Source organism: Marmota monax, unplaced genomic scaffold (genome assembly GCF_021218885.2).
Source record: "Marmota monax isolate L192 unplaced genomic scaffold, Marmota_monax_Labrador192_F-V1.1 WCK01_AAM20220418_F8-fsc00029, whole genome shotgun sequence".
Classification (NCBI taxonomy): domain Eukaryota; kingdom Metazoa; phylum Chordata; class Mammalia; order Rodentia; family Sciuridae; genus Marmota; species Marmota monax.
This window is the reverse complement of record NW_026693024.1, coordinates 11,911,306-11,934,525: the sequence shown is the minus strand read 5'-3', so window position 1 is coordinate 11,934,525 and position 23,220 is coordinate 11,911,306. Positions and strand designations below refer to the sequence as shown.

The window sequence follows — 23,220 nt, the reverse complement described above, 5'->3', positions numbered from 1 at the left end:
CCTCACCTTAAATACTTATCATCTATTCTCCCTAATTGCAACTTTTTGCTCTTTGACCAGTATCTCCCCATCTCCCCACCCTCCAGCCCCAATAATCACCCTTTTTCTCTTTGTGTCTGTAAATTCCATTGTTGTAGATTCTATATTTGAAAACGCATCTCATTTTACTTAGCATAATGTCCTCCATGTTCATCCATGTTGTCCCAAGTGGAAGAATCTCCTTTTCCTTTCAGTCTAATAATATCCATTGTGTAACTAAACTGTTTTATCTGTTCATCCACTGATGGATATTTAGGGAGAGTCCATATTTTGGAAATTGTAAATAACGCTGCCATGAACATGGAAGGCAAGATACTGATTTTATGTCCTTACACTGTACACCCCAAAGTGGATTGTTGAATCCACTTTAGGGTGTACAGTGGATTCAATTGTACTTTTAAAATTTCCTTCTTTGGTAAAATAAATCCTATTTTTATTTTATTTTTTCTATTATTTTATTTTATTTTTTAATTAATTTTTTAAACTTATATATGACAGTGGAATGCATTACAAATCTTATTACACATATAGAGCACAATTTTTCATATCTCTGGTTTTATACAAAGTATATTCACACCAATTCGTGTCTTCATACATGTACTTTGAGTAGTAATGTCCATCCCATTCCACCCTTATTTCTAACCCCATGCCCCCTCCCTTCCCCTTCCACCTCTCTGCCTTATCTAGAGTTCTTCTATTCCCTCCATGCTCCCCCTCCCTACCCCACTATGAATCAGTCTCCTTATATCAGAGGAAAAAAATCAACATTTGGTTATTTGGGATTGGCCAACTTCACTTAGCATTATCTTCTCTAACTCCATCCATTTACCTCCAAATGCCATGATTTTATTCTCTTTTATTGCTGAGTAATATTCCACTGCGTATATATGTCACATTTTTTTATCCATTCATCTATTGAAGGGCATCTAGGTTGGTTCCACAGTTAGCTATTTTGAATTGTGCTGCTATAAACATTGATGTGGCTGTGTCCCTGCAGTATGCTGTTTTTAAGTCCTTTAGATATAGACCTAGGAGAGGGATAGCTGGGTCAAATGGTGGTTCCATTCCCAATTTTCCAAGAAATCTCCATACTGCTTTCCATATTGGCTGCACCGATTTGCAGTCCCACCAGCAGATGTAAGTGTGCCTTTTCCCCCACATCCTCACCAACACTTATTGTTGTTTGTCTTCATAATAGCTGTCATTCTGACTGGACTGAGATGATATCTTAGAGTAGTTTTGATTTGCATTCCTCTAATTGTTAGAGTCTGTAAACAAGTCAGGATGGCACCTGGCAAATGTTAGAGTCTGTAAACAGTCTGGATGGCACCTGGCATTTTGCCAGAGGGAGTGGTTTGTGAAGTTACGCCAGCGAGCCATTAAGTGTGGAGATTTCTTATTGGTTGACTGATGTATCTAGTTTATGCTAATTAGATAAGCTGAGTGGAATGTATAAATACCGCTCCTGTCCTGCAGTAAACGGCTTCCACTCCTGCTGTATCAATCTACACAAGTTGTTCGTCACCCCCCGGTTATTTTGCTGCAGCCGGACTACGGCATCTAATTGGTAGCAATGATGAACATTTTTTCATATATTTGTTGATTGATTGTAAATCATCTTCTGAGAAGTGTCTGTTCAGGTCCTTGGCACATTTATTGGTTGTTTGTGTGTGTGTGTGTTTTTAATATACCTTGTGTGGGGTCCTGAGGGCTTTCAGTTGATCATACCTAGTAAAGTCTTCATTAGGTTTGGCATGATGCCTTAGACAGATCTCAAGATCATGTTGATAAAGCTCAAAATTTAAAGATATTAAAAAGGACCTTTAAGAGACCTTGGGGCCAACATAAAGCTTGCCAATCTTCACGAGGTTTTATCAGCCTCACTTAATGGCTAAAATCTTTCAAGGCCCATTTGCAGTCCACCCAAGGTCAACAGGAGATGGTTGTCAACTGATAGGAGGGTGGCCACACTGTAAGTGGAAGAGTTCAGCTCATTAGAAGACACTTGTTAGCCACTTCAACTTAAGAACTTGGCTTTGGTGAGTTATTAATGCAGAATATGCTCACAAATACCAGTTCCCACTTGATCAAGAATGTCTCAGTCCTTATCACAGCAACCATCTTCCGGACTCTGAATGACCTCACATGTAATTTGGTGTTTGGACAGGACAATAGGTACTTTTATGACTTGGTTAGAGAATTATGCTAAGCTATTTCCCATTAGGTCACTTTGATCTATGCTAAGCCAAATACCTGGGCCTGTCCCCAGCTAAACTGCACCCCAGAGGAATGAATGAAGGAAACAAGGAAATAGAGCAGACTTTGGGAGTAGAGATTTTAGCAATTTTCCTAATGTTGCTATTCATCAAATGCCTGTTGGACACTGTGGATGTGTTATGTAACATTATCTAGGGCTGGGAGGGTAGGTCAGTGGTAGGGTGCTTGCCTAGCATGTGTGAGCCTCTGGGTTCTACTCAAGCACTCCAGTGGTGGGGGGGGGAGAGAGAGAGAGAGAAAGAGAGAGAGAGAGAGAGAGAGAGAGACCTAGGAATATTCCACTCCCCTGATAAACAGGAGAAGTGTTTCAATATATGGGTGCAATGAGACTAAGTACACGGTACTGACATAAATGGGGAGTGCACAAAGAGAAGGGATGCCCCTGATCTAAATAGGATGAGCTCACCTGGAGACAGCAGCAGAGTAAAAATATGTGAAGTCTAACAGTGAGACTTGTGTAGCAATATTGGAGGAGGTGCATTGAACAAGGGGGAGGTGGATCAAGGCTGAATGGTGTCCTTCAAGAAAGAAAGGAGGGGTACGAGAGAAGTGATCAACTTGTATTGATTGATGGTGGTACCCAGGGTGGAACCCAGGGCTCTACCACTGAGCTCCATACCCAGTCCTTTTTATTCTTTATTTTGAAGCAAGATCTCACTAAGTTGCCCAGGCTGGCCTCCAACTTTCCATCCTCCCACCTCAGCCTCCTAAGCAGCTGGGATTACAGATGTGCACCACCACATCCCCAGGCTCATCATCTACATTATGAAGAATGACATTACCAAGGACAACGACAGTGGAGAGCTGTGGATAGGAGCCAGATACCAGGGCAGAAGGAATGCAGCGAGGAAAGGGGTATTGGAAGGTGCAGGAGCAGAGGTACTGGGTGTTCACTACTCTCTTAGGTCAGTTGGATATGAAAGGAAGAAAAGAAAGTTAAATAAGAGAGGTGAATGGAACCAAGGAATGAGTTAGGGCCTCCATGAAAATGTGGACACCAGGCTTCTATTATATGACAGCAAACCTTACAGTGAAAACAGGGGAGTGAGTTTTATTTCTGTTTTAAATTGCTACTATCTACAGTGGAATCATTATATAAAAACGGAAGGGAATGAACAGACATTGCTAGGGCTTTAACTACTGGGGATCAGTAAAAAAAAAAATCAATTTAGTAAGTAATAACCCCTGAATGTGGTAGGAGTCAGAAGGAGGCAAATGTCTAAGGAAAGGAGAGGTAACTGATAGCCAGTGTGGAGAACCAGTGGACACATATGATCCCATCCCCTGGTGGTCCCTCTCTGTGAGGGTCAAGACCAGCCTATGAATGTATCCAAGGAGCGGCCGGGATGAGTTTTTAGGTCATAAAGGCAAAAAAAAAAAAAAAAAAGGAAGTTCCAGACAAACACTTTTTCAAATGCTGGTGGACCTTGGGTGTTTGATCTGGGTGTCTCTACTTAGAGGTAAACCAGTGGGACGTAAAGCGACATTTCTGAGTATTTAGAAAACAAATGAGCAAAGTCAGGTACTTGGAGGAGGAGTCCAACCTTTTGCACCACTGAAAGTAGCCATGCAGTTTTGTTTTTATGTTCTCAAGAATCAGATGTTGTTTTCAAGTTACTGTTTCATGTGAAAGCAGAACGGCGGTTTATACAGCCCCCGCAGAAATCGAGCATCACGGTTGCAGGCCATTGCTGTGTGCCCAGGCACCATCGAGGAGGGCAATACTGCGCATGCGCAGGACTGCAACTTGCCTGCCGTTCTGTACGTTTATATCAATGCCGAGAGATGTCTTCAAAGAATACGTTCCAAAGCAGGGGTTCACTATGGGAAAAACAGGGAGGAAACTGAAATCAGGGGTGATGGTTGGTAGGCATTTAAGTTTTACCTCCAATGTCAATTTTTGATAAGATATAGTTTTTATTTTAGATTTTTAGAATTATACAAAAATTAATACTAACAAGATTTTCCAAATTTTATTTATATATGTATATATATATTTGCAAATCAAAGATAATTATCATCCAGTAAAAAAAGTGGGTAATTTTCTTTAAAAAAAAAAAAAGAAAAAGTGTAGGTATTTTGAAGTAATAGGCTTACACTTCATTGGAATGGATGTGTACATCGATAAGCAGGTTTTTAATCCAGTATTTAATTTGAGTGCAACTGTGACTATGTTCATTGTGTACGGGCTATTCAATGAGCATTAATTCAATTAATACATTCAATTGTAATGTATTAAAGACTACTTGTTATTGTTTAAGCACAAATGTTCATATCTCACCTTTTTTATTGTGATCAATAAATGTTGATGTTCTTAAAAAGCAAAAAGCGGGAGAGGTGAATAGAATATAAGTTATGGAGAAAGCCGGGCTCTCTAGATGCTGGCGTGTAAAGAATTCTCCCAGTCCTCAGGATCTTAAATTTGCCATCAGTTAGTTCTCTCTTAAAATGCAGGCTTCTTCCTTTTTCTCTTCTCAGTGCTCATGTTTTTTCAAAGAGCTGTTCCTTAAGTTAGAAGAATGGAAAGTGCCATCTTTCCAAAGGTCATTTACTTCCTAATGACACACATTTTTAAAAAATGGTAGCTATCATTGGTTGAAGCTGTAATTCAAGGGACTGAAGAATGAGCAGAGATGGGAATAGGGTGCAAGGAGGAGTGAAATCCTACGAGGCCCACAGGGGATCCTCGGAGAGCTTGTGTCCGCAGTGCTTTTCCAAGCCTAAGATCAAGAGGCAAGGGCTGAGCCAGAACTGCTGGAGAGAGAAAAGTTTGGAAAGGATGCTCAGGAATCCTGACAGGTGTTCGCTGAGAGATGATTAAGAATATTCTTGAACAGCGAAAGGGCCTCAGTTGAGATCATTGGGGCACAGTTTGCAAGGAAACAAATTGACCTTAATTAACTTCCCCTGTGAGACTAAGTAGCTCTGAAGAATAAAAAGAAGTGGACTGATCCTCTACACAAGGCTGCACATCGGCAAGGTCATTACCCTGAAGAACCAGGACAAGGAAGTCAACATTACATGTGCTGCTGAAATAGCTGGTCATGGGTCGGGGCAATGGGAGGCCTAGAGACTCCAGGATCCTGCGGATGGATGGGAGACTAGAAGTGGCACATGACCAAGATGCTGTGTTCCAAAAGAGGGGAAAGGAGGATTGTAGGTGGTAAGAGAACAGAAGAGGAATGTGGATGAGATCCATTCTTCCATGCCTATTAGTTGCAGTCCATTTTCAATTGCTTTGAAAAAAAAAAAATGCATGCGCGTGTGCGCGCACACACACACCTGACACCAGGTAATTTATGAAAAAGAGAAGTTCATTAGGCTTACAGTTCTGGAGGCTGGGAAGTCCAGCCTCTATGAAGGCTTTCTTGCTGCATCATAACATGGCAGAGGAAATCGCAGGGTAAGGCAGGGTAAGGTGTTAGTCTGGGTCTCTCTTCTTCTCCATGTAAAGCCACTAATACCATCATGGGACCTACCCTCATGCCTTCATCTAATCCTAATTACCCACCAAATATCATTAACATGAATTTAGGGATTAAGTTTCTATTACATGAATTCTAGGTGACGCCTCCATACCCTGACAGTCCTGCACTGTAACCTTTCTTAGGAAAGGAGTTGATTCTCATTCCCGCATCCCGTCTCCCAACTCCTCTGCTGCTTGTTTTTTTTCATTTATCACAGCACCTGTTAAACAAGTGCTTTTAAAATTGGGAGTGAACCCTTTCATGGGAACTGTTTTCTCATTAGGTTATCTCCCCATGAAACAAGTTTCCTGAGGGTGGGTCTGTGTCTTATCAAATGATGTATCAGAAAGGCCCAGAAAGCTCAAGGGAGTTTGCAGGGTCACATAGTTATCACATAGTTATCGAATGAGATTTTTTTTTTTTTTTTTTTTTGAGTTCTGATTTCCTCATCTAAAAATGAGAATCACAAAACCGACTCTATTCCCTAGCAGGGGTGAGGCATGCTTTAAAATGCTGGGGGATTTTTCTCTTAAAACTTGCCAAATCAACTCTTGAGCATACTCATTTAAATTCCTTAGTGGGCAGCTAAGAATTCTCCATGGCTAAGGCTGGCTTCAGTCATGGAAGGAAATGAGTCAAACAGATGGAATCATAAACACACAAACACCTTGGCGTAGTAGACTCTGCAAACTTTTAATCTTAAGCTTCCCCATTTCTCCTTCTCCTGTCCCTCATCCTCTGCCTCATGCAACAGTCACTTTCTAGACCAAACATCCGTGACAAATTCAAAGCAGTTGCTGGGGGTTTGGCTACCGCTTAACAGGTAGTTATAAACCATTTTGTGGTGCGAGTTGAGATTCCAGCTAACTACAATGGCATGAAGAAGCTGATTAAAGCCATCAAGAAGACTGTTGAAATGAAACTGGGAATGGAAACACTGTCTTCCCTGGATACAGTGATTAGCAATTACAGCTGCTTGTTTTTGTCAGAACCATCTGGGGTTTGTCAAAGTTTTGACATGCAGCATAACCTGTCGCCAATCAAAAGAGAAAGGAAGGAGGAAGGGAGGAAGGAAGGAAGGGAGGAAGGGAGGGAGGAAGGGAGGGAGGGAGGGAATCAAAGAAGAAGAAATATCTAACATTATAAATAAGAAACCAGACATAGAAACTTTGTATCTTTCCAACTTGGAAAAATATTTCACTTGTCTGTCTAAAATAACTGATCTGATTTTGGTCAAAGCCTTAGTTCCTCAGCTTGACTTAAAAGACCTGTTCTCTCTTCATTCTGAAAAACTCAACAATGAGAGACTCAGGCAGCTCAAAGTGGGAAAAGAAGCCCCTAAGAAGGAAGGACAGAGTTAAGGAGAATCAAGTTGTAAGATGCAAGTGCTTTATACAAAAGGAAACTGAGCTGCTCCTCAGGCCCACCTAGTGTCCTTGATTACAGAGACAATCTGGTGTACTAATACCCATGTTGTATCACGAAATCATAGACTATATTTCCTAAAATGTATACATTCAAATCATATACCAAGTATAAATGCCTGATGAAGAAAATAATGGTATATGAAAAAGGGATAACAGGAAATACACAGAAGAATATGTTGATATAAAAATAGGTTGTTCTTCTACCTTCATCAATTTATCAAGATAACTCTGCACTGTAAAATAAAAATTGGGGAACAGAATAATTCTACCTGGAATCTGGTAGAGCTCCTGACATATGGCATGTATTCCAAAGTGGTTTTGTGAGAAGAAGAGGAAGAGAGAAAGAGTAGGACACAGTACCTTGATGCACATTGTACGTTTCACACAGGAGGGAAGGACATGTTTGATGATTGGTACCCATGTTCTTGTTCTTGATATACTGATAAGTCCCAACTGTACAGGTCTTGAGCCAAGTATTATTTCTTTATTTGTGGAAAGAGGTATCTTTTATGGGTGTAATATTCTTTAGCAAGATTTATGCTAGCTCAAACATTTAAGATCCATGATATAAATCTGAATTTTAGCCAAGTCTTACAGGAAATTAAAATAACAAAATAGGGGTTTGGGATGTAGCTCCATGATAAAGTGCCTGCTTAACATGTGTAAGGCCCTGGATTTGATCCTTAGTAACACCAAAAAAAAAAAAAAATCACAAAAGTTCAGCATCCTCCATGAGCTGTGTGTGATGGGACAGGACCCAGGGAGGCAGGACAAAGGCTCCCCGTTCCTGGACTTGATGGTAGAACAAGCAGAAGCTTAACCAGAAGCACTCGGCACCACTGAGTTATTTTGGGAGCATTTGTTGTCAAACCTTCTCTCTTTTTGCTCTCAACCTGCTATGTCCCCAAGTCACTTTCTAGGCACCAGCAAGGAGTGAGAAATGAGGAAGGGAAGAGAAAAAACAAAGGCCTCCACTCATAATGATACAAAATTGCCATTAATGATGATGGCAGACACTTATCTAGTATTTTTTTTTATTTGTGCCAAGCATTAATTCATTTAGTTTACAAATTCCTGATTGTTCCCATTTCACAGATGAGGAAGCCGAGCCACGGAAAGATGAAAATGTTCCAAGAGTGGCATTGTCCGCCACTCAAAAGCACAGAAGAGGACAAAGGGTGGGTGCTGGGTGGCTTTAAAATTTCCCCCCATATACACAAATTGAAGTTTATTTTATACTACCTTGTAACTAGGAGATTCTCCATATGGCTTGGTTTTCATTTTTCCTAGCCCCAGGGTTTCACCCCAGGACCTAGCTCGTGCTAGGCGAGCACTTCACCACTGAGCTATACTCCCAGGGAAATTCCCCATTTGAGTACTGAGCTCCTAGCATGGTGCCTAGTCTAGTAGATAAACTCAATAGGTGATTGTCCTATGAAAGAGCGTTTCATGTCAGTTCACAGTGGAATCTTCTAGAACAAATTTGGTCCCTGAAAACACAAAATCCCAATTCAGTTGGCTTTTAAATCGCCTATACTTTGCTTCAATGCAGCCTAGAAAGGAGTTATGCCACTGAGAAAAAGACAGTCCCACAGAACTTCATGGTCGTGCTAATTTAAAGATCTAAAAAAGCAAATGGCCCCCCCTAAGAACTAGATGTCTTACCTGTCCCCACACTATAAGGTGTCCTCAGCCTATCCGAAGTTCTGAGGGAGGAAAAGAAGAAGAGGCCCAGAGAGGAAATGAACCGAGACAACCTCACTTCACAGCCACCGGAAGGAAACCCCCAGACACACGCCATCACATCCTACGTGTGCGGTTGCCCAGCAGAGAAAAGCTTAGAGCTGCCTTTAGAAGCAAGTTCTGGTGGCTGCAGCCAGAAAGAGAGAAGCCCAAGCATGCAGAGGGAATAGCTGTCACCTCCTGCCTGTCCGCCCAGCCCAGAGAGGGCAGGAAGGCCAGGCGCTCAGGATCCATCACAGAGGCGCGCCCTGGGGTGAGTGCTCAGCCCCTCGCTGGGGCCAGGGTGCAGCTCGCTCAGACTCTGACTTCCTGAGTTGATGACAGACACTCCTGACACCCTTCTCTGGGGCCAGGAGGGTTCAACATGCCCTGATTGAGGAAGAGGGACTCTAGTTCTTCTTTGAGTTGACCTGGAGGCGCTGGCTTGCATGCACCTTAGAACCCAGACAGTTTTACTTTTTAAATCATCCGGGTAGATGCTTCCTGGTGTGCCAGGACCTGGCCCCTCCTCTCTTCCTGCTGTCCTCAGAGACCTTGAGTTGAGGAGCTAAGTTTTTTGATTTCTTAAACTATTTCAGTACTTGGGAGTGTGGATTGGAGTCACTTACATCCACCCTGTTTTCAGCCTCTTTGGGGATGGCTCTTGGGGGGCAAGGAATGGTGACTGAGAATGGGGTTGTGGGGGGGGGCAGCTCCAGGGGTCACTAGCATCATCTCTGAAGGGCTGGGGACAAATGGTACTGTGCTCTACCACCACACAGGGCCACCCTCAGCGCTCCATCCTTACTTTCCTTTATATTTATTTATTCACTTAACACATCCATCCATTCATTCATTCAATTGCCTTTCTTCCAGACCTTTCTGGAAGATTTGAGGTAATGTTTTTCTCTCTCACCAAAATGACTTCAAAATGAAGAACACCTAAAGGAGGAGAGTCACTCTGAAAGGGTCCTATCTCGGTTTCAGGCTACAGGGAGATGCCTGAGAAGTCCGCTCCCGTGCTGGCCAGGGGAGTGAGGAAGGGTGCTCTGATCTTTTTCACTCCTGCCTGGGGAGCCCCTCTTTCCCCCCAGGAGTTGGTTTCCCACCCATGACTGAGTGTGAAGAGCAATTATCCTTGACCGAATTCTGGGACCCAGCCAAATGGGTTTCCTCCTCACAGCTGTTTCTTTCCAAGCTTGGTTGTTTTCAAGGACAGACCCATTCTGCTAAGAATGGGGACGTGGAGCAATGGAAAGGGAAGGATATGAAATCAGTTTGGAATTAGAGCTCCGCCATTTCTCGTTAATGAGTTAATGTATTGACCAATGGCCTAGCGAGTGCTCACCTGTAGCAGCCACTTTGTGAGGCAGAACTATAGAAGAGGGAACAAGACTGGCCTTGGCCTGTGCCCACAGGGTTTCAGTCTGAGGGAGAGGCAGACCACAGGGGAAAAAAATGCTTTCTTTTACCCTTTTAGGTTCTTTGACCAACTGGTCTATGAATGAAATTGATATAAGACACGATCAGAGAAAATAACTTTAATTACCTGTGTACCTAAAAATAAGAAACTCAAAAGGTGGCTAGATCCTTGAGGCTTATACAACATCCTGAGCTGCAGAGGGGAAGAGGGAATCCGTGACTCTAGAGGCTGGCAGAGGCAAATTATGGGATGGTGAAGGAAAGGCCTGGTTATGAGTAGATGACCAGGAAAAGCGAGGCACAGGAAGGGTAAAGTCCTGAGGCAGATTGACATGGTGCATTCTCCACTGACCTAGAATCTGTTGATTTAGCCATCCTTCTCATTCTGGTGGTGGGGGGGGGGGGGGGGGAGAGAGAGAGAGAGAGAGAGAGAGAGAGAGAGAGAGAGAGAACGCGCACTTACAAGTGGAAACTCCTTTTACAGATGTAAATCCCCCCCCCCTCAGACAAGCAACTTTTAGAGCTTCTGTGTCTGTGGTTTTTCAAAACAATCAGCTCTACATAACCAATATGTGACAGAGGTGTACTTTGGCGTGGCATGTTCTGGCTTCTTATGGGGTTGTCTGTCATGTTCTGAACACCATTGATGATTATCTAATGTGACAAGGACCAGAACATGTGGTGGGGATACCTGATCTTGTCTTGGTGTTCAGGAGGTTCCATAAGAAGGATGGAGATTAGAACCCAAAGAGGTGGAGGGATGCATGAGGCAAGGGCTAGTTCCAGGCAGAGGGCACAGGCATACAGAGCTCTGGCGGGGGGACGGGCGGACATCATCTGGAAAAATTCAGCCAGTGCAGCCAGGGTGGAGAGGAGCGTGACTTCAGGGGAAATGTCAGAGAGCAGAAATGTGCAGCTGGCATTAAGGCCGCTAGGTGTTCTCATCGGGGGGTTGCTAGGTATGTTGTGAGCTGATCCCTTTTGCTATGGTGCGGAGGAAGGACCAGAGGGAACCACCTCTGAGGGAGAACACAAGAAGTTTGATGCAGCTCGTCAAGTGAGGCAGCCATGGGTGTACAGGATGAAGGTGACAGAAGCAGAGGTGGGCGAACTCAAGGGTCATCTAGAAGGAAAGTAAACAGGGCTTTGTGGTAAGGAAAAGAGAATGTGGGGGTCAAAGGTGCTCCCCAGTTTCCCACATGGAATGTCCAAAGAGATGCCCATCAGAGACTGATAAAGCTGGTGATCAATTAATTCTGGATGAGTGATTTGGGGAGGGTCTGGTGGACATCCAAGGACAGATGTCAGCTGGCAGTTGACAGATTGGTCTAGAGCTCCCAGTAGAGACCTGCAGACCTTTGGTTACGGTGTAATCGTGGGAATTAAAGCCATGGGTACAGATGATAGGCTTTGAGACCGAGTTCTCAGGTGAGAACAAAGGGAGTGACTTAGGGCTGAACTCAAAAAATGCTAACATTTTTAATAGAGGCAGAGGAGAATGAATTTCCCAAGAAGTCTAAGATGGCTCACTGAAAAGTTAAACACAGAATTAACGTAGGATCCAGCAATTCCAGCCTGCCAGGTTTTGCACCTGCAGATTTAATATTTGAGGGGAAAACTGCATCCATGCTGAACATGTGCAGACTTTTTTCTTATTATTGTTTTCTAAGCAATACAGTATAACAACTATTTACCTGGCGTTTGCATTGGTGTTAGGTGTTGTAAGTAATCTAGAGATGGCAAAGCATACAGGAGGATGTGCAAGGGTTCTGTGCAAATTCTATGCCATTTTATATAAGGGACCTGAGCATCCACACATTTGGGTCCTCGAGCCAATTCCTCGTGGATACCAAGAGACACCTACATATCCAAAAGAACTGAAGAAAGGGACTCAATTAAGTATATACACCCTCATTTTCATAGCTGCACTATTTATAATAACCCCCAAATAAAAATGGCTTAATGTCCATCAACAAATGAATGGATAAGCAAATAGCATAATATCCATATAATGAAATATCACTCATCCATCAAAAGGAATAAAGTACTGAAACCTGCTAGTACATGAGCCTGGAAAACATATGTCATATGAAGATCTCATTTATATGAAATGCTCCAAAGAGGTAAATCAATAGAGACTGGATGCAGATTGGTGGTTACCAGGGGTTGGGGGCAGGGGAAAATGGAGAGCAAAGGCTTAATGGGTATAGGATTTCTTTCTGGGGAGATAAAAATATTTCAGAGGTGGCAGTTGCATAGTATAGTGAATAAATGAAATGTCATGCAATTGTTCTTTTTTTAATGGTTAACTTTATGTTGCATGGATTTCCTTTTAGCATTTAAAACACAGGAGTAGGGAAAAAAAGCAGAAGATTAGGCAGGAGTCACCAGTGATATAGAAGGGGACAGACTTCATGACTTTGCCAAAATGACGGGCCTCCTGGTGCCTCTTCCTCTACATGTAAATAAGGGAAAAGAAGGGCTGGGGCGGGGCGCGGGGGTTCAAGTTGATCTCACAGGCTTGGAGCTTCTAGCGGAGAGGGGGTGTCTAGAAGCAATCGGTGCCCTGCGTCTGACCTCCAGCGTCACTGTGACTGTGCTGACTTCAAGCAGAATGAATTTTTAACCCTTGACCTCAGGGCTTTCCCCAAAGCAGCTAGAGCCAACTGCAATCACCCCAAAGACCAGCAAAAATGCACCAGAATTAATATCCCCACTTGTTCAGTCCTGAGTAGAGTTAACAGTAAGCTCTGTGTCTTACCTTTGCCCAAATTGTCACATGCATTGGGCTGCAGTGGCCTGTTATGGCTTCTTCCCTTCCTTCAACCTCCTGCCCCCTCATTCTTGGGACTCTTTTTCTATCTCTTTCTTTCTTTTTCTTCTTCTTATTCCTCTTCCTCTTCCTCCTCCTCCTCTTCCTTCTCTTCTTCTTCAGGTTGAACCCAGGGGTGCTTAACCACTGAACCACATCCTAGCCCTTTTTTATTTTTTTATTTTGAGACAGAGTCTTGCTAAGTTGCTTAGGGTCTCGCTAAGTTGCTAAGGCTGGCTTTGAACTTGTGATCCTGCTGCCTCTGTCTCCAGTCGCTGAGATTACAGGCATGCTCCACCACATCTGGCCGGAACTATTTCTTAAACTACAGCCCTGGAATCCTGACTCAGAATGCACTCCTGGAGGAACCCAACCTAAGACCACCTGCTCCACGATGCTGCGGATACTCAAATACGGTCGTGTGTTGCTTAATGACAGGGATTGTTCTGAGAAGTGCATCATTAGGCAATTTCATGGTGTGGACATCATAGAGGGGGGGGTTTACACAAACCTAGATGGTACAGCCTACTAAAGCCTGTTGCTCCGAGGGCTAAACAGAACAATACAAGATTAAACCAAGCATGGGAGAAAATAAGGCAATCAAGAGATGCACCAGAGATGTGTGAGACTGTTGCTGGTGTCACATGGCAGATTGTTTAACAGGAAACCTTTTTTCTGTAAGGAGAAGCAGCATAATCTAAAATAATGATAAAAATTTAAGTAAATATACAAACCATTAACTTAGTCACCTATTAGCATTAGCAAGTATCAGGTACTATACGTAATTGGATGTGCTGTGCTTTTGTCTGACTGGCAGTAGATCTGTCCACATCTGAGAAATCTGCTGTGTTCTGACGTGGTGACAGCTAGCACATCACTAGGCTATAGGAAGTTTTCAGCTCCATTGTGATCTTATGGGACCCACATTGTAAATGCAGCCCATCGCTGACTGAGACGTTGATATGCGGCACTTCAGTGTAGTTTAGTCCTCCACTCTCCAGTGATCAACTGCCCTTGACCTCAGACATCTGTGCATTGATATTCCTTGTAGCCATTCAAGGGGGTAGTGTGGGGGGATGAGGGATGGGGGGCTTCTACTCATCCCCTCTGACCTCAGCTTAGAGAAGCGCATAGCACTAGCTCAGCACTAGTTCCTTCAAGATGCCACCAGTCTCCCTAGGAAACCGAAGTGGGTGAATAGCATTGTGCAGCAAATGAGCTCTGTGTTCCCCTGCTTAGCTGTCTCCCCCATAGCTCAATGGATCAAACTTTCCAAAGTGTGGAGAACAAATAGGGTAATATTACATGGTACAAGATGCATTGAGGGGGCTTCGGTTGTGGCTCAGCAGTAGAGTGCTCACCCAGCATGAGCAAGGCCCTGGGTTTGATCCTCAGTACCACATAGAAAAATAAATAAAATGAAGATATATATATTTTTTAAAAATTTCATTGAGATGGCATTAATTCACTTGAGTCACAGAGAGAGAAAACTTTGCCTTTTTCATTCTTTTGGACCTCTGACTCTGGTCGGATCTTCAAACACCTGGGCCTCCCATGTCATTGTGCATACATGTACATGTATGCATGCATATATACACAATTTACATATAGTTGTGGTTTTTGTTCATTTGCATTGCCTGTTTGGGAACTGTAAATAAATGCAACCTTACTGAATGCATTCCTCCACGACTTGCTGTTTGGCTCCACACTATGTTGTAAGGGAGGTCCACATGTTGAGGAGGAGGTACCAGTGAGGAGGTGGAGGTGGGGCTTGGTGGTGAGCACTTGCCTAGCTTTTGTGAGGCCCTGGGTTCCCTCCCTGGCTCAGCAAGGGTGGGGGCGGGGAGTTGATGGTTTGTTCTCATGCTGTGTAGGGCTCTGTTGCATGAACATATGACAATGGATCATGCTATCAAATGACAGTGTTAAGTCATTGTGAAGGACAAGGGCTCAGAGTTAGGATTTCAGGGGGGCACAACGGGCCTCAAATTTCTCCCTCTCTCTGGCACAAAAGATCAGCAGCAGAGATGTGAAGCTCAAGGTCAAGTTAGGAACAGTTTTGAACTGGGGGTTACAAGGGAATGAAATAGTAACTCAAGAGCCAAATGGTGGGAGACATCACAGGAGGGATGGGGCCTTAAGTGGGTGGGAAGGAGGAGATCAAAAGACTTCCTGAGATTCAAATGACTCTCCAAAAATAAAAAGAGATAGACACTGTGCCTGGGCCAGCCCAGGAGGCAGGATTCAGGCTTTCACTTTCAGCGGCCGGCCGGTCCACTTCCTCTCCTCGTGAGCTCTGGAAGGATCTATATGAACACTCCATTTACAGAAGCACAGTTCATAGACAAGTGATTGGGCTCCACAAGTGTCAATCACTTGGCTTGATGCTAAAGAAAACATTTCCCACGCTGCCCCCTGTCAGCTTCCCATTGATAAATTTTCTACAGTCACCTTCTCCTTATGGTGCAGGGGACCGTTTGTTAGCCATGGGTAACCTTTTAACTAATTTCCATAACACTGAAAGTCCCCACCCACAGAGTCACTGGTACTGAGTGGAAATATTTAGAGGAAGTGAGACCATCAGCAGCTCAGTGTCACCATGGGAAATGAGAAGGCTGTTTCCCAGGTCACACCACCCTGACATGGCTTTAGCAAGTCAGATTCCCTGTCAGAGCCAGTTTATCAGCAGGCACTTTGCATCACAGAAGAAATGGAATACTGAGGGGTGCTGTGCTCTGTCCCTCCAGGGATATGGAGGAGTTGAAGCCATGACCTTAAGTCAGGGTGCCATTGGTCTGACTTTGGTAGCTGTGGGGGCTTGCGGGGTGTGAACTATTCTTTGTAGGTGACACATATTGACTGACCCATTGAGAATAAATAAATGAGGAATAGCCTGTTAATCATGATTCTCCAGAAAAACAGACCCAATAGGATGTGTGTGTGTGTGTGTGTTTGTGTGTATTAACTAAGCCAGGGTAATATCCTGATGTGTGTTGACTAAGCCAGGGTTATGTCCTGATAAACCCAACATATGTTGAAAATACCATCAAGTCAAAAATGCATTTGATTCTCTTAACCCGCTGACATTGACCATCGTAGCTCAGCACGCAGAACACTGTGCAGTCGATTTGGTTTCCCCTTATGATCACATGGCTGATTGGAAACTGTGGCTGTCCATGCCTGCCCAGCGTCTAAAGAGAGGATTGGACCACATGTCCCTAGCTGGGAGAAAGATACAAGTTTCAAATTTAAACTTTGTTCATTCTGCTGAATGTGTAATACTTTCACACTACTGTAAAGTTGAAAAGTCCTGAGTTACACCACTGTTAGTTAGGGACCATCTCATACATACGTGTGTGTGTGTGTGCGCGCGCTCATGTGTGTACAGAGAGTTTTATTTTATAGAATTGACTCACACAATATGGAGGTTGACAAGTCTCAAACCAGCAAGATGGAGACCCAGGGAAGAGTGGATGTTGCATTTCAAGTCCAAAAGCCATTCACTGACAGAATGCCCTCTTGCTCAGAGAGGTCAGTATTGATTCTGTTAAGGTCTTGCACTGATTGGACAAGGCCCACCCACATTATAGAGCATCATCTGCTTTGCTTGGAGTCTGCTGATTTAGATGTTACAATCATCTAAAAAAAAAAAAAAAAAGTAAAATAAAACTGAATGTGGTGAGACATACCTGTAAATCCCAGCTACTCTGGAGACTGAGGCAGTAGGATTATAAATTCAAGGCCAATCAGGGAAAGTTCATGAGAACCTGTCTCAAAATAAAAATATAAAAAGAGCTGGGGTACAGTGTGATCTGATGGTAGAGGGCTTGTGTAACAAATAGGAGGCCTGGATTCAATCACTGGCACTCCTACCGCCCACTCCCCAAATTGTAAAATAAAATAACTCCACAGCAATGATATCCAGAATAATTTTTGACTAAACATTATTATCTAGGCCTATCTATCTTGGCCTAGACTAGTTGACACATAAAATTGACCATCACGGATTCTGTATCTCATTTCAGAAAATAATTTAGTAGTTATCTATCAATCCAACATTTGTTAAGAGTCCAGCATGGGTCAGGCCACATACCAGGGGCTGGGGGCTTAGCATGAAGCCAAGCAGACAAAGGCCCATCCTCACACACTCACACATGGAGGTGGAGGAGGGGGTCTGGGTAATTAAAATTTTTAATTAGAAATTTAAAGTGCATAGGTTTCATGTCTTCAAGAAGCTCTGCAAACACAACTCAGGTTAATCAAACCTAATTTTCCCTTCTACATATGGTATTGGGATTTGGTAACAGGAAGAAAGATTCTGAGTTTGGGGACTTTATAGCCCACTCAGGAACCTCGGATCTAAATTATATGGTGACTATAAACACATTCTACAATTAGATACAACGGGCTATCCATTATACAGCTTTTAAAAGCACATTTAATTCAGTTACAAGGGATGTGACCCTGAACAAATTGCACCCCATCACATTTACAATAGAATGGGTTAGAAGTTTGGTGTGTATTATTTCATTGTCTTCATGATTTCTTTATTTTTTTTTTATGGAAAGACACTTGAAAGAATGACTGCATTCAGGTGTTGTGATTTCAGAGGAGTCACCTGGGGGGGACTTAGAACCATTTGATGGTGTGTGTTTCTTTGTTCGCATCTTTGGGCCTCCTATTAATTTCTGTGTGTGTGTGTGGTTATGTTGCTGCCATCTGAAGGAAGGATGGGCATCAGAAACAAAGGCATACTTCACGTTGTTGAGAACTGACAGTATGTTTTCTTAAAATGTACGTGTCTGCACCAGCTTGCTGGGTGGTGGTATTCATGACCACCAGCACAGAAGTATAGCAAAAGAGCACCAGTCTTCTTCAGAATGTCTGAGTGTCACAAGCTACAGGTCATCATCTGCTATGACTTGGATAAGTGTCCCCCAAAGGCCCTCAGATTGGAGGCTTGGTCCTCAGCCTGTGGTCTATTGGGAGTTGGTGGAGCCTGTAGGAGGCGGGGCCTTAAGAGAGGAAGTTAGGTCACTGAGACATGCCTTTAAAGGGATATGAGGACCCAGCACCTTTTTCTTCCTCTTCTGCTTCTGGGCCATGAATGAGCAGTTTTGCTCCACCACATGCTTCTACCATGTTGGACTCCCTTGCAACAGGCCCAAAGCAACAGGGCCAAGTGATCATGAACTGGAACTTTCGACATCATAAACCCATATCAACCTTTCCTCCTTAAAAGTTGTTGATCTCAGGTATTTTGTCACAGAGACTGAAAGCAGACTAACACATCATCCAGTTTCTAATAAGGCCTGGAAAGAACCCTGGGATGCACCCTGCATGTTGGTGTGCTTCAGAAAGAGGAATTTTACTGAACAAACATCGTTACAATTTATCTGTCACCTGTGGGCTCCAACAGGCAGCACCCCTACTCTCAAGAATCCTACATTTGAGCTGAGGAGAGAGAACACATTTGCAAAACAAAAATCACATTTAAAAAGTATATTTAGCTGGGTGTGGTAGTGCATGCCTGTAATCCCAGCAGCTCTGGAGGCTGACACAGGAGGATCACAAGTTCAAAGCTAGCCTCAAGAACTTAATGAGGCTATAAGCAACCTGATGAGACTCTTTCTTAAAATAAAAAATAAAATGGACTGGGGATGTGGCTCAGTATTTAAGCACCCCTGGGTTCAATCCTCAGTACCAAAAAAAATATAATAATAAATTAATTAATTAAAATAAAAATATAAAGTATATCTAAGTTTATGGCCAGGTGAAAGAAGTCAATCTGAAAAGTCTACCTATGGCATAACTCCAAATACATGACATTCTAGTAAAAGGCACAACTATGGTGACAGTAGAGGTTTCAGTGGTATGCAGTCGTCAGGGTGGGAGGAGGATGAGCAGGTAGAACACGGGCCTCTTTGATGTTTTCCCAAGAGACCAAGAATGTGCCTAATCAGGACTTGGACATCTACAGTCCCCTCTGGAAGGGCTGTCCAGAGACACCTGCAGGGCTCCCTCCCCTTCCTTATTCAGCTCTGCAGCCACATGTCACCTTGCCTCCCTTGCCACGCCCAGGTCCCCACCTCAAACGCTCTGCCTGCCACCTGTGCTTAGCACCACCTGGCAAGGTAAAGAAATACCTGTGCATTTCCTTGTGCTCTGTTTCCTCACCTGGACCATCAGCTCCCTGGACCTTGGGCTTTGCTAACTATCTGGCACCTGGGAGGCGCTCACAAACCATCCACTGAGTGTCGGAATGAGCGAGCGTGTGAGCAGGTGGTAGGGACTAGAGCTTCATGCAGGGGAAGAGGGGCTCCCTAGGCCTGCTCAGGAGAGGACAGCTCAGGGTGGCCTTGCCACAGGAGGAGGGACCCAGGAAGGTACCAGGACATGGGGAGGGGGAAGGGTGGCTTGAGCAGAGGTGTATACACTTGGTCTTGGGAGAGGATCCTGTGGTCTAGAATGAAGGCTGTGGGAAGGCAGAGGAGGGAGCCATCCATGCAGCTCCCTGGAAAAGAGACCCAAAGCCTGTCACTGTCACTGTCACTGTGAGATCGAGAAGCCCACCCCTCCACCGCACACACCGTTGGCAAAGATAGGTTCAGGAAGCAAATTTGGATCTGCTCCAGAATCTGAATACCAGCCTGGTTGAAAAGTAGAGTTCTACTTGACAGAGGAGAGCAAAGAATGGTTTGGACCTGAGCAATTTTCAAAGAAAACGCTGCAGACTGCTTGCTTCAGCCAGAGGAAAGCTTCAGCAATGCTCCTGGGTAGTTTCTTGCCCCCACAGGCCTGTGGTGCAGGGGCAGGCCTCCTGGGTTCTTGAGAGGACAATTTAGTAGGGAAAGTTATCTATTTCATAAACTGTGTTGGGTGGAGAAATGAGTCTCTATATATATAACCTAACATCCCAGCAACGATATTCCCCAAACACCCAGTTTGAGAAGTATGGGCCACTTCTATGTCAGATTTTCTCTTTTGCCATAGAAGAGTTACTTAGCTCAACGCTCCCTCTTTGAGTTCAACTTAACCTGAGTTTCTTTCTTTCAAAGCTTGTGAAAAGTAATTGTGCAGGATGTTGAAAACATGAACACAATCCAAATGACCATCAGCACAATCCTAATAATTATTGCACTTGAGCAATCCACCCTGGAATACTATGCTAATATTAAAAAGTAATAAAGGGATGTATACACAGAGATAGGCAAAGATGTGTACCAAATCTAAAGCAAGAAAAAGACTACTTTTAACAAAATGATACCTTTATGTATCTCCACATGAAGCAAAAGTCTAGTAAAATATAGTACACCAACATATTTTAAAATGTTTCTCTTGGATTGGCATTATTAAGCAGGCCCATTTTTTTTTTCGGTAGAAAATGTCAGCCTCTGGATTTTTTCAAATGAATTTAAGCTGCTTTTGTGATTAAAAACAGGTTAAATCACATTTCAATACGTACCTATATTGAGGTACGTTTGTGTGTGTGCATGCATGCATGTACATTTGTGTGCAAGTGAGAGTGTGTGATATTAGGAATGCATTAAGGTAGTTGAAGCTTAAGCTGGGCACAGTGGCAAACACCCATAATCCTAGTAACTTGGGAGGCTGAGACAGGAGGATCACAAGTTTGAGGCCTCAACAACTCAGCAAGGCTTTGTCTCAAAATAAAAAATAAAAAGGTCTAGAGATGTAGCTCAGTGGTAAAGTGACCCAGGATTCAATCGCTAGTACCTTCTCTGTCCAAACAAAAATAAATAATAGTCTCAGCTTAAAATCAGGCTTATCTCCTGGTTGTTTTGTTCAGGTTTATTTGATCATGTAGTTCATTTGTTCCTAAGTAATTGCCAAAAATAAACAGCAAAGTGAAAAAAGTTTCTAAGCCTTGTGAGAAGCAGTAACACACAGAGCATCTAAGGAGATCCTTTCTTTGCTACATGGGAACAGGCTTGAAGCAATTAGCAAGTAACCTAAAGGGGAGATGTGATCTCTAGAATTCAGGTGATGGGCAGATCCCAGAGGCTCTGAGCCAATTCCTGAGTCCACGTCCCACTCCTGCTATACCAGCCATATGCTCTGGAGCTAGTGACATCCTCATCTGCACCAAGGAGATGAGGAGATGCCTATCTCGCTGAGTCAGCACACAGCAAGCACCTGCAGCTGGATCTGACACACTAAGGGCTGGGTTTCCTATTACCTAGCAGGAGGAAAGAAGCACAGGGAATATGGTTTCATAAATGAGAAAAGGCTGAAGAACAAGTAGGATTTCAGAAGAGAACACGAAAAACACAAAAACAAAACCAAATGCCTCTGGGATGAATGTGACCGTCCAGTTCAGTTCAGCTCAACCTCTGTAAAGAAAGTCTAAATGACATTTTATTACCAAGGTGATAAACGGGAACAGATGGGTACAAGCATCACAATGAAATTGAAGAAGATGTTTTAAAGTAGCTTTTGTTTGGTCTCATGTAACCCAATCTGCATATCAGTCGTTGGTCACCAAATATGTAGTGAGTCCCTCCCACAAGGTGGATGCAGCTGGGACCAAGATACATATAGCACCCACCGGCATGAACTGTTCTCTAGTGGACTTCATGTCAGAAAACTATTGGGTTCATTTGTTTTATTGTTCATTTGTTTTATTGTTGACTTGCAAAGTACCCAAGAGCTGCGACAGTGTCCTCAATCTGACTCAGTAATAAATTGGGGTGGGGGGGACATGGTCGTACCCTTATGACTTCGACAGTTCTTCATTTTCTATGCTAATGGAGATTTGCAGGAATGAAGTCGATAGATCCAATTATGCTTCTTTTATCTGTAAGTTCAACAAATCTTCCTTGCTCTCCTTTTAAGTTTAAACCCTTCCTCCATCTGTTTGGATCTCTGAGAATCCTTCATCCCCATCTATTCCTCTCCGCTTGCAAAGGGTCATAAGGGACCAAGGGAGAAGGGGGAAGAAGAGCTGAGGGTCAGGCTGCCCATGACATGTTCTAAGCTGACTTTGGCAATTCAGCTAGTTGACTTTGGCAAACCTCTTGCCAGTCTCACCTGCCATAATAAATGTGGTCGGGTTCCTGTGACTCTGAGGCTTTTGTTTACTACCTGGACCACACTGAAAAGCCCTTGTGAGCGCCCAGGCTCAGCCCTGTTACCTCCTGAGAGTTCAAACAGAAAGACCAAGAATCTCCTGGCACTGCAGGATTTCTCTGCAAGGGGAGTAGTACAGAAGGTGCCCAGACAGCTCGCAGCTAAATTTAAGAAGTCAGAGTAATCAGTTGGTTCAAAGGGGGAGTCCTTCACTCTTGGAATCATGCATCCAAGGACTGAGCTGGGAGTCTGGTCTCTGCAGAAGAGTTAAAAATCAGACAGGAGCCATTACAAAAATTTCCACTGAAAAATAACTTCCTTCGAAGAGAAGCTGAGAGATTTGCTAATTGCAGCTTACTCTAAATCCAATAACAGTCTGTAGCATTTACAAAAAAAAAAAAAAGTACAAGAGATTCTAATGATGATTGTAGGTGGGGGAGCTCCTAACAGACAGATCTGAAAGATCTGTATCCAGCCGTCACCAGGGGCCCTTTAAGATGGCAATCTGTTTAGGAGCCAACCATGTGCGTCCAGAGATCTGTCAAATGTCACTTCTCCAAGATTCTGACCCACAGCAGAGATGGTTAAAACACACTCAGGCTGTGGTGTTTTTCAGAAGTTCAGCCATATAATAACTTTAACAGGCACATCACACTATGCTGCCCAAAGTTCAAACATTTCCTTGATGTAGGATGACCACAATAGAAAGGAATGTTCTTCTTATCCGGCCATCGGTGAGGTTTTGTCTTCCTTAATCCCAGAAACTAAATCACTGGCTACTTTGGAGACTTTGACCTAAATCTTAATTGATGTCCACTGTCTGTTTGGACCACAGTGTGCGAGTTCAGCCAGACAAGCCCAGGAGGAGGGGTGAGCTTGGCTTTCATCTTAAGCAATCACATAGTGAATTTAGGGCAGTACTCCTTCCACCTATAATTTATATTTAGAAGGCTCTCCTGATTCG

The 23,220-nt window shown here is 43.5% G+C and overlaps 1 long non-coding RNA gene across 2 annotated transcripts in view; it reads right to left on the bottom strand.

The window, feature by feature from the left end:
- Nucleotides 1-767: 767 nt before the first annotated feature.
- LOC124098582 (uncharacterized) overlaps nt 768-23,220 on the bottom strand; it is a 40,055-nt gene continuing 17,602 nt past the window's right edge. The window contains exon 4 of one of the 2 annotated variants that reach the window (XR_009227650.1): nt 768-4,137. This is a non-coding gene — a long non-coding RNA (uncharacterized LOC124098582). Of the gene's footprint in view, nt 4,138-16,540; nt 16,806-23,220 lie in introns of those variants that run through there. The other variant, XR_006853616.2, reaches the window with a different exon arrangement.